The sequence below is a fragment of the Cetorhinus maximus genome, chromosome 23 (genome assembly GCF_964194155.1).
Source record: "Cetorhinus maximus chromosome 23, sCetMax3.hap1.1, whole genome shotgun sequence".
Lineage (NCBI taxonomy): Eukaryota > Metazoa > Chordata > Chondrichthyes > Lamniformes > Cetorhinidae > Cetorhinus > Cetorhinus maximus.
In genome coordinates this window covers 57,098,423-57,109,046 of record NC_135901.1, presented here as the reverse complement: position 1 = coordinate 57,109,046, position 10,624 = coordinate 57,098,423, and the positions used below count along the sequence as shown (strand labels likewise).

The 10,624-nt window shown below is 44.4% G+C and overlaps 1 non-coding gene across 1 annotated transcript; it reads right to left on the bottom strand.

The window, feature by feature from the left end:
- Positions 1-2,428: 2,428 nt before the first annotated feature.
- On the bottom strand, positions 2,429-2,501 carry trnak-cuu (transfer RNA lysine (anticodon CUU)). The gene has a single exon. It is a non-coding gene; the product is annotated as a tRNA-Lys (tRNA).
- Between the last annotated feature and the right edge of the window lie 8,123 nt (positions 2,502-10,624).

Sequence of the window (10,624 nt, the reverse complement as noted above, 5' to 3'; positions counted from 1 at the left end):
CCAGGAGAGATAGTAGGAATTGCAGGGTGACTGGGAATGTGTGGGGCCGAATGTCCTCTCTCTCTGTTAAACCTGTCTATGATTTTATATGAAAAAGGTTAAAATCGATATAAGGTCTGTATTCATGGCTGAGTGGTGAAGACAATGGATTTAAAATCCATTGCGCTCTCCCCATGAAGGCTTGAATCCTGCCGACCTCGCTGCTCCTTCGTTTAGGTGCCTCCAGATTAAAATTAATTATTGGGGAAATGGAATAAAAACCTTCCAACCACTCTCGGGTGGTTCTCCTGCTTCCCTTCCTCGTTTCTTCATTTCCGTTCATCTGCAAGCATTCACCATAATCTCTGTCTGAAATAGAACAATAATTAGACCTGTTGGTGACATCCTTGTTTTCTGGGTGTTTGTTTCTCCTCAGGCCTCTGTCACTCTCGGTGTATACGTTTGTGTGTGTTCCTCTGTGTGTGTCGATGTGGTTCAGTTCCCCGAGGGGGTGAACACATTTTTAACCATCACAAACTTTATTCACTTTAGTTGTGCAACTTCATATTAAAATGTTACAGAGAAAAATATCAGGATGAAAGATGCAAGAGGAGTTTGTCTCTTTCTATGTATGGACTACAACAACAACTTAAAAAGCACCTTTAACCTAATGAAACGTCACAAAGCGTTCCCCAGGATCATTATAGAACAAAGTGTGACACCGAGTCACATATTCAGTCAGGTGACTAAAAGCTCGGTCAAAGGGGGAGGCTTTAAGAACTGTCTTGAAGGGGGAAAGTATCGATTTCATGTTCCAGCTAACAGCAATGGTTCTTCTCATTGGTGAAGAAGTCACTTGTGTTCAACCCAAACAGATCATTTGGCAGGAGAAAGTTGTCTCTGGTGAAAGAGATCTAAAATGAAAAAAAATATGTCAAAAGTAGCTCCATAATCCAAATTTCAAGCCTTATTGGTAGTTCCTCTGGTGTCCCGTGACTCGGATTTACAGCTTTCATTGGGCCCACAGTGGTTAGGCTGGAGGGTTTTAGAAGTTGTAAGTTGAACATGAGCAGCTTGTCGGACTATTTCACCTCATTGTCGATGTCATGTTGCAGCTCACAGCAAATGTTCTTGTTGGCTGAAGAATTGGTTTGTGTTAAGTCTAAATATGCAGTTTTGTGGTAAAGGAGGTCTGAAGTATTTTTTTAAATGGTAAAAGCAGCGTAGATAAGCCACTCCGGAAGAAAACTTGACAGCTTTCTTGCTGGCCTAGTGGTTACGATTCGGTGCTTTTAGCGCCTCAGGTGGGGTTTGGTTCTCGGTCAAGGAATGAAGATTTATTGATTTTGTGAAATGTTTAAAAACGAGTGTTGCGAACTTATTGATTGAAAACATTTGACAGCTGCACCAGAGTCAGTGGAGGGGGAGTTGAATTTTTGCCTCAGAGCTCAAAATGTCACATTGGGAACAGTACGAGAACAAACACAGACGTGGAGTGAAGAAATGAAAGAAAGACAAGAGAAGGGCTGGTTGCAGAGCAGTTTACATAGTGATGTTGGTGCGAGGAAAAATATGGGTTGGAGAAGGATATACTTTGCTGCCTCCTGTTTGCACTGGCACAAATATTACTCCTGATCGATCAAACAATCAGAACTGCTTTTTAAAAGCAATACACAGGGCCTAAAGACTTCCTTCTATGTTGTAACTTTGTATAATTTTATGTTTTCCAACACCACGGCTGCTTTCACAATAATTCTGCCATTTTATAGTCCAGACCAGCGAGATGTAATATCTTACCTTGTATTCGGCTCTTTTGAAACCAAAACACGGAGCAAATTCAATGAGTTTCCTTGTCACTTCCAGCACGAGATTTGTCACAAGACTAATTGAGCGACACATTAATGGTGCCAATCCTTCACTGGAGCTCACCGCGTCCAAAGAGCACTGTTACCATCATCCTGTATGTACCTTCTTGCAGGACATCTGCTGATCAATATAGGCTTATCACAGCTCTGCTTTCTTCACATTGAAACGCAGTGTGAAAATATGAACAATTTGAAAGCTGAACAACCTACACAAGACTGGAAGGAGAGTGTGACTGTCGGTAATGGGCACTGTGCACATTCCTGTAATCAGCATCTAGGAGAAGATGAGATCCTGATGTCTTTTTACTCTATGGTCTGCAAACCTATCTTATTGTGTCTTACATTCCCATGTACTGACTGTCTCTGCATCAAGCAGCTAATTGACCCGGAAGCTGAAAGGACAGAGGGAGCTGGACGAGAGGCAGGGACAGAAGCAGAAAGAGATACAACATGAAATTGCTTTGAATTTTATATGCATCGGTTGCTTTTACTGGTTAATGTCTGCCTTGTAAGTTTCACAGCTGCCGCAGGGATTCGGTTGGTGTTTTCCCTTAAAAGCAGCAAGATTTTAAAAAATGTCACAGCGCCCAAGGTGGGGCTCGAACCCACAACCCTGAGATTAAGAGTCTCATGCTCTACCAACTGAGCTAGCCGGGCATGCGGAAGAAAAAGCTCCATATGCCAACATACATGTAAACAACTGTTGCTTTCCACCTGGAGCTTCAGCTTGTTCTGAATTTCAAAGTGTAGAAGGTGATCGACCAGCAAAAGCCCCAAGGTTGCAATGCATTCCTCTCAATCATCAATAACATCGTTCACATCTTCCACTTCTTAGCTGCACCTCCTTCCAAACATTGCAAATTCCTCTTACATCTTTCATCCTGATATTTTTCCCTGTAACATTTTAAGATGAAGCTGCACAACTATTGTGAATAAGGTTTATGCTGGTAAAAATGGGCTCACCCCCTCGGGAACTGAAGCACATTGACACACACGGAGGAACACAAACAGACATATACACCGAGTGTGACAGAGGGCAAGGGATTGTTTCTAAGGAGAGACAAACACCCAGACAGCAAGCATGACAATAACATTTTTTTGCCAGTTCCAACTGCAAGTTTCGTGAATGAACAGAAATAGGAAAACTCCCGAGTGTTTGGATGGATTTTATTCAATTTAACCGATAATTAACTCTGTAGATACAGTTAAAACCAGGCATAGTAAAAAACGGGAAAGAGCAATGTATTTGGACTCAATGGCTTTAACCACTCGGCGATGACGACTGGCCTTATGGTATACAAGCATAGATGGGGAAAGCAGAGGAGGAGGTCATGCGGCCTCTGGTGGCCGATGGAAGAGGAATTCAGCGACTTTGACAACCCGCCTTTTCTCCACAGCAATTTATTCTTGTATTGTCTCTCCTCGCTCTTCCTGTTTAAGTGAAACACTGCACACGCCTGCTTCAACTTTAGGCTGGCACTTCTTCGATTAATGGGAGTTCTGAAAGTGCAATTTTGGCCAATGTAAGCTTCAAACCGATCCCTCTACAGAAAGTAGAAATACAATCTAGCACCTTAGACTGCTCGGCCACACTATCAAGCTCAGGCTGTTACTCCCCATCGCCTTGGCTGGTATTGATACTGAAATAGAACAGAAGCAAAGCAGCAACAATACGTCATAAGGCCCCACAAGCCTCCTCGGTCACTTTATAAGATTATGGCGGATCTCCAGCCCCAACAGCAATTTGCCACCCAATTCCGATGGCCCTTCATTCTCTTAGAGCCTAAAAACCACGAGAATTTTTGGATAAAAACAAAATGCTGTGGATGCTGAAAATATGACATAAACACAGAAAATTCTGGAAAAACTCAGCTGGTCTCGCAGCTCCTGTGGAGAAAGAAACTGAGTTAACAATTCGAGTCCGTATGGCTTCAGAGCGAAAGTGGATTTTAGAATGCTTTTCCTCCCATTGACCCGATAGATCTGTAGACACCTGGTTGAAATCAGCAATAATGAGAACCACAGTCGGTAAGATTTGACTCTCCCTGGGGAAACCCCAACTGATTATGAAACCATTCATTTAACCACTCGGCCATGAAACTGACCAAGGGCCCACTGCTTTCCACTCTATCATCAATAACATTATTCACAGTTTTCGCTTCTCAGCTGCATCTCCTTCCAGACACTGTGATCCATTTTCCTCAGGATCTGTTCCTGGATTTAATATTTAGCTGCTTTGTGACCTCATTTTGAAATCAGATTCGCTTCAGTATCCAACACAAATTGAATTGCAAACCTGTTGGATAAACAATGGAAAACAAGTCACTCGGTAACACTAATCCTATGGTGCTCATTCTCAGATTCACAACAGTCAGCTTTTCAATAAAAAGAAGGAATTTTACAATGAAAAGATTTAGAAAGTTGGTCTGACTTTTATTTGTGGCTCACTCACTTGGGTATTCTGTAAATGCTGCTCGGAGGCTTAGTGATCGGGATATAATCTACCTGTGTTTTCCTGAGCCTGTGCTCAGTATATTGGGAGGTTTGGCCCTGGTTGGAGTATCTTGTGTCCCAGTAATGGGCAGTAACCCGCTGATTGAAGCTGCAGTCGCTGCTTTCTGCTGGCAGCGGGCGATTGGAAAGTGCAGGGCCGGAATATTGCTGCTTTTCTGCTTTTCCCTGTTTCCGTCACTGTGGAGCTGAGGAAGAGAATTATTGATGGGTTTGTTTGAATCTATTAACTTCATAGATTGCAAATGACGTAGGTACATGGTAGGTCTAAATGTTTTCTCATTATGTTTGAATTGAATATTCATGATAAAACATTTCAGTTTGGGAATCCATTGCATAAAAGTTGAGTTGGCAACGTTTGGCGAACATTTACCTGCAGCTAAAGTGCCCATTGTCACCCCAGAACTGTGTGGGAATGAATGATGATGGGGAGAAAACATCAAAGACTTCGTTCCTGATGGTCTTAAACTGCTAACCTTCCGGTTTCCTACCAAATGCCTACCAATCATACAACAGAGACTCACACAAGCAAAACCTGCAAGATATCTTAAACTGAGGCAGCGAGTTAAAGCTTCAAATTGCCAACACTGAAATGACAATTGTTCTCTATCAGTTTCACTCTTCTCAAAGAACAGGTGAGACATTGATTGTTGAAACATGGAAACAGTTTGATCCCACCCACTGCAGACACATCCATGTCATACAGCTGGGTCTCCCTTCGAGTTTTTTGGTGCCTTGCCTGTTATTGGTTTTCATTCCTGTTCTGCCAGATTTCTGCACAGATGTAGTGCAGTTGTGTTGAAAGGTTACAGACTTGAAAAAAAATATGTTTTTCTCGCCACAGATGCTATCAGATCTGCTTAGAATTCCAGAATTTTCTGGTTTCTTTCATTTCAGAAAGCCAACATCTGCAGCATTTTGATTTTCATTAACTAATTAGTGCAAAGAATGTGGAACCCATGACGAGAAGAGTTTGAGACCCAATTTTCAGCTGAAAATGTGTAAGTAAACTGGTGTGCACAAGCTGAAAATGGAACTCTATTGCCCCAGTACTGACACAGCAACACAGTCGCGCCAGTGTGAGACCATCCAGATACTTTATGTGTGCAAAGGAATTTATTTAGTTTGCAAAGCAGTAAACACACCAACTTTAAAATTCAAAGGATTTAATCCACAGTCACAGCATTCCTACTGGCAAGACACGGTTTAAATGTTCCATGTATGGTGAAAAATACCCCATCTGCTGAGACTCCATTGAGTTCAGATCTAAGTACAGGGGTTTGTTCTGCTGTTCATTACATCCAGGAGAGAATTATGGCGGATACAGAGCATTTTAATTGCTGTATCAATTGATTCGACAATTTTATATCCTGGCCCCTATGACACCCATCATATTCTGATGACTGAACTTGGGTTTCGATTTTACAATTTTACGGTTCAATGGAGGAGCAGACACCCAGCATTCGCTGCGGGACAGAATGTGCCCTATCCTCATTACAGCAGCAACTCCGCACGTGCGCATTGCGATGTGTGCTTGGAGCATGTGTATTGCTGTCTCTTTCATGAGCATGCGCAGTGCTGGTCAGTGACTAAAGCTGCCCGGATAGGGTGAGAGAATGTCGAGTGGAGCAAACTAACAGAGTTAGTGAGTGTGTGAGGAGGAATGGAGCCAGCGGAGTGGGCAGGGAGGCTTCATAAAGATACAGTGCAGGCCGCAGACCCCAAATAACAAGGTACCAGTCTTGTGTTTGCAGAGAACGGGCCGAAAAAGTCTGGATTTCTCCCTTCGCCAGGCCCGGGGTAACGGCCGCCATCTTTATAGGGGGCAATGTGCAGCAGGGCGCATGCGCGGTCATCCTGGTGCAGGTAGCAGGAGGAAAGAATGTTGTGAAATTCTATCCTGAACTGACAGGGATGGATTTTGGAAACTCCTTTTACAGGGGGTTAGAAGGGGAGGATTTATACACAGCAAACTCAAACCAAGAGAAACGTTTGTCTCTTCTCAATTTCTATCCCGAACTGACAGTGATGGATTTTGTAAATTCCATTTACAGGATACCAGAAGATGAGGTTTTGCAGATTGGAAATTCAAATCAATCATCACATCAGAGTCTGCAAGAATCACTTCATTCATCCGGACCTGGATATTATCGGTCTCTGAGTATAAGCATTGACTTCCAGGTCATCGCTCACTGTGTGAACTTTTTTCCTCATATCCCCCTTGTAGATCTTCACAAAATCTTTAAACTGTCTCCCGTAACCCTTTTACGATCAGTTAACGAAAATAGTTTTTCTTTATCTACCTCATATAAACCTCAGGACCCTTCCATCCTTCATAATGTGTGGTGATCACTGGTTTGTACAGACCCAGATGTTCTGTGTCCATGTGTGTGACATCATCACAAATCGACAATTACACGGTGACATCACCCCGCTCCCTGGGTATTTCCTCAACTGGGAGATTTTTCTCTGATTCCAGTGCTTCTGATGTCTTTCCAGCTGCAGGCTCTAGCAGGAGATTTTAAAATTGAAAACTGAAATTGTTTAAGAGGTGAGTATTTTTCACCATTCAGCTACAACTTTTAGTTTAGGTTTTAGTTCTCCGCGCTGTATCTGTGAGGGGTTCCATGGCTCTGGAGTGGTGTGACTCCTTTACTGTGGATCAGAACCCATGTCCATCCATTGCTCTGTTTCACCTCTGTTCTCTCTGATCACCTCTCTGCCATTGTCTAACTCCCTCTATCCCTAATACTGGGTGTATTTTAGCTCTGTTTAGGGTTTTACTGCTACTTCTACCAACTGTGTCTCAATGAGGTTTCCTCCGCTGTCCATCCCCCGACCACGTGCTGCTGTCTTACCAGCTTTATCTTCCCACAGTATCTTTCATAGTCAGGAATTGTCTTTTCTGTGCTATGGTCCATTTCTCTTCCACTTCTGAGCTTAAGTTAACCATCAAATTCTGCAGCATGTTTATTCCCTGTAATTCATTCTGCACACCCTGAAACATTAACTTTGTTTCTCTCTCCACAGATGCTACAATATCTTGCCAATCCCCAGTTGCCTGTGGGGAAGATGATGTTTGACCTTCTTGAACCGCTGCAGTCCGTGTGGTGAAGGTGCTCCCACAATGCTGTTAGGTAATGAGTTACAGGTTATTCACCCAGTGATGATGAAGGAACAGTGATATATGTTCCAAATCAACAACAACAATTTGTGTTTATATCGCACTTTTAATGCTATACAGTTTTCTGCGATATTTCACGGAGATGTTGCAAAACAAGGTTTGACCCTGAGCCACATGAGGAGGTGTTCGGGCAGGTGATCAATAATTTGGTCAGAGAGGTCGGTTTGAAGGAGCATCTTAAAGGATGAAAATGAAGTAGAGAGGCGGAGAGGTTTAGGGAGGGAATTCCAGGGCTTGGGCCTTGGAATATGACAGAATGGCAATCAGGGATAGAGTGATTAAAATCAGGAATCCTCAGGAATTCGGAATTCGAGGAGCGTGGATATCTCGGGGGGTTGTGAGGCTGGAGGAGGTTACAGAGATAGGAATGATCACAACTGTGGGGGAAAACAAGGATGAGAACGTGAAAATTTAGGTGCTTCTTAAATGGGTGCCTTCAAATCATTTCTCTAGTTTGTGAATGGTTGTGGGCCATGCACTGATCCTTGGGATACCCCACAAGTAACAGCCTGTCATCCTGAGAATGACCTGTTTATTCCTACTCTCTGTTTCCTGTCTGTTCACCAATTCTCAATCTATAGCAGTATATTACCCCAATCCCATGTGCTTGAATTCTGTTTACTGACATCCTGTGCTTTGTTCACTAACCTCCTCCATCTGCCTCTCCCACTCCCTTCTCTCTTTTTCTCTCTCTCTCTCTGTCACATAGAATTCTCTAGCCCAGCGAGTTGTTCATGCTCCATCATTGAATATATTTCTGGCTGAGATGGAGAGATTTTTGGTCTCTCAGGGAGCTGAGGGATATGGGGAGTGGGTGGGAAAGTGGAGTTGAAGCCCAAGATCAGCCATGATCGTATTGAATGGTGGAGCAGGCTCGATGGGGTGTTAGGTCTTCTCTTGTTCTTATTTCTTTAGTTCTTATAGAGGCCAGAGTCTTATGTAGCCCAGACCGGGTGGCAGGTTCCCTTCCCTGAAGGACATTAGTGAACCAGTTGGGTTTTTACGACAATCCAGCAGTTTTCATGGTCACTTTTTCCTCGTGCTGGCCCCACAAATTCCCAGATTCATTCAGCTCAATTTCACAACCTGCCTTTGTGTTTTTGTGGGTTCTCTCTCACTCCCTTTTTCTGTTTTAAATCAATTTCACAGGGTGTTAGAAAGAGAGGATTTGCAGTCGGGAAACTGAAACCAAACATCACATCAGGAACTGACACAGTCGCCCAATTTATCGTAGCCTGAATATCATCGGATTTTGAACATGGAAGGAAAAAGCACCGTTCACAGTGGGGAGAAACGGTACACGTGTTTGTGTGGACGAGGCTTCAGCCGATCATCTGGCCTGTTGAGACACAAGCACAGTCACAGCGGGGAGAGTCCGTGGAAATGTGGGGTGTATGGGAAGGGATTCAGAACCCCATCTGAGCTGGAAACTCATCGGCGCAGTCACACTGGGGAGAGACCGTTCACCTGCTCCGAGTGTGGGAAGGGATTCACTCATTCATCCAAACTCCTGAAACACCAGCGAGTTCACACTGGGGAGAGACCTTTTAAATGCCCAGACTGTGGGAAGTGCTGTAAAATCTGCTGGGATCTGATGTCCGATCAGCGTGTTCACACTGACGAGAGGCCATTCAGCTGCTCTCAGTGTGGGACTGGGTTCAGGTGTCATCTCAACTCACTGCACACCAGCGAGTTCACACTGGGGAGAGGCCGTTCACCTGCCCTCAGTGTGGGGTAAGATTCACTGATTCCTCCACCCTGCTGACACACCAGCAAGTTCATGAGTAACGACAGTAATGGGATTTTGCTGTTCATCACATCCAGGACTGAACTGTGTTCAGACAGGTTTGTTTCTGCTGATGTTAGTAAACCCCAACTCGGTTATAAGCCTTAATCACCTGGCTAAAAATCAAACCAATCAGCTTTGTGTTGAATGCACATTTTCTTGAGTCTTTCTAATATCTCTAATACAAGTCAGTTCCTTTTGAAGGGCTCCCCCTCTCCCCTGTCTCCTCCATCCTCACCTCCAACAACAAGTGTGAGGAGCTCATGGAGCTTCTTTGTCACTAAGATTGAGACAATCCGATCAGCTGCCTCTGCTGCTTCCCTCCCTTCCACTAGCCCACCAGGACAAACTGTCTCTAAAGCCTCCCCTTGTCTGAGCCCTGAACCCACATCTTTCTCCAGTTTCTCTCCCATCTCCCCTCATGCCCTCTCAGTGCTCACCTTGTCCATGAGACCCACCTCCTGCTTCATCAACCCTATTCCCACTAAACTGCTGATCACCCAACTACCCCATGTTCACTGAGATTTTAAACAGTTCTTTCTCTCAGGTACTGTTCCTCTCTCCTTCAAATCTGTGATTATCACCCCCAACCACCAAAAAACAAACCTTTCACCCCCACGGTCCTTGCAAATTACTGTCCCACCTCCAACCTCCCTCTCCTCTCCACACTGTTTCAACATGCTGTCCCCTCCCAAATACTGGGACTCTCAGTGTGAACAGGGTGGGATGTGTTTGGAGACAGGATGTCCCAGTTCTCCACCCTGGGATTCTCAGTGTGAACAGGGTGGGATGTGTTTGGAGACAGGATGTCCCAGTTCTCCACCCTGGGATTCTCAGTGTGAACAGGGTGGGATGTGTTTGGAGACAGGATGTCCCAGTTCTCCACCCTGGGATTCTCAGTGTGAACAGGGTGGGATGTGTTTGGAGACAGGATGTCCCAGTTTTCCACCTTTAAAGGGACAGGGAGAGGACCAGTTGGGCTGAATGATGCTGCTTTATGACATCACTGCAGTGCCTAGTAACCATTCTCCCTGAGCCCTGCTCATTATGGGCTGGCTTTAGCTCAGTGCTGTTACAGGGAGGGAAACAGGAGGAGGATTCGAGCCGTGTGGAGCTCAGGATTAATGGGGCGAGATACTGGATCAATTTCTACCTGACTGAATGAGAAATGTCATTGTCCCAGACACTCCCTATCCCTCAGTATCTGTATCCGGGGGACAGGCTGATGGGTTTACTCTGTATCTAATCCGTGCTGTATTTGACTGGAGAGTGTTTGATTCTGACAGAAGCCGTTCACCT